The following is a 474-nucleotide window of genomic DNA, read 5'->3' as shown; positions in this document are numbered from 1 at the left end:
AATAAACTGTCGGCTTTTTGAAGGACATTTTTATTGCGTATACGATATAATAAGACTATAGGTTTCTTTTTTATTTTAGCTTAACACCGTTATTGGCTAAAAAAGGTAATAGTTTAAAAAGTGACAATAATGTCTACATAATCAAATCAATACAATATACAGTCGGGTTAATCTTTTATCGTCTGTAAAATACGATCAGGTTTTCGTTAGTGCAGGCTCCCATTCGATGCCACCCGCTGATATGTATTAGAAGCAGGTCAAAATCGAAGTTTGCGCTGAGCCTCAATTTGGCAGGTAGTAACATTTTGTGCAGAAGTCGGCACTCGGTTTCTTGACTTCCGTAGTGGGAAAGTGATCTCAAACGAGCTTAAGCTACTGCAGTTTTTATCAGATAGCCAATAAAAACATCTCTCTCTCTCTCTCTCTCATATATATATATATATCGAGAGAGAGAGAGAGAGAGATGTTTTTATT

Source organism: Varroa jacobsoni, unplaced genomic scaffold, assembly GCF_002532875.2.
Source record: "Varroa jacobsoni isolate VJ856 unplaced genomic scaffold, vjacob_1.0 scaffold_1133, whole genome shotgun sequence".
Lineage (NCBI taxonomy): Eukaryota > Metazoa > Arthropoda > Arachnida > Mesostigmata > Varroidae > Varroa > Varroa jacobsoni.
The sequence above is the reverse complement of the archived record's forward strand: the minus strand, read 5'-3'. Positions refer to the sequence as shown.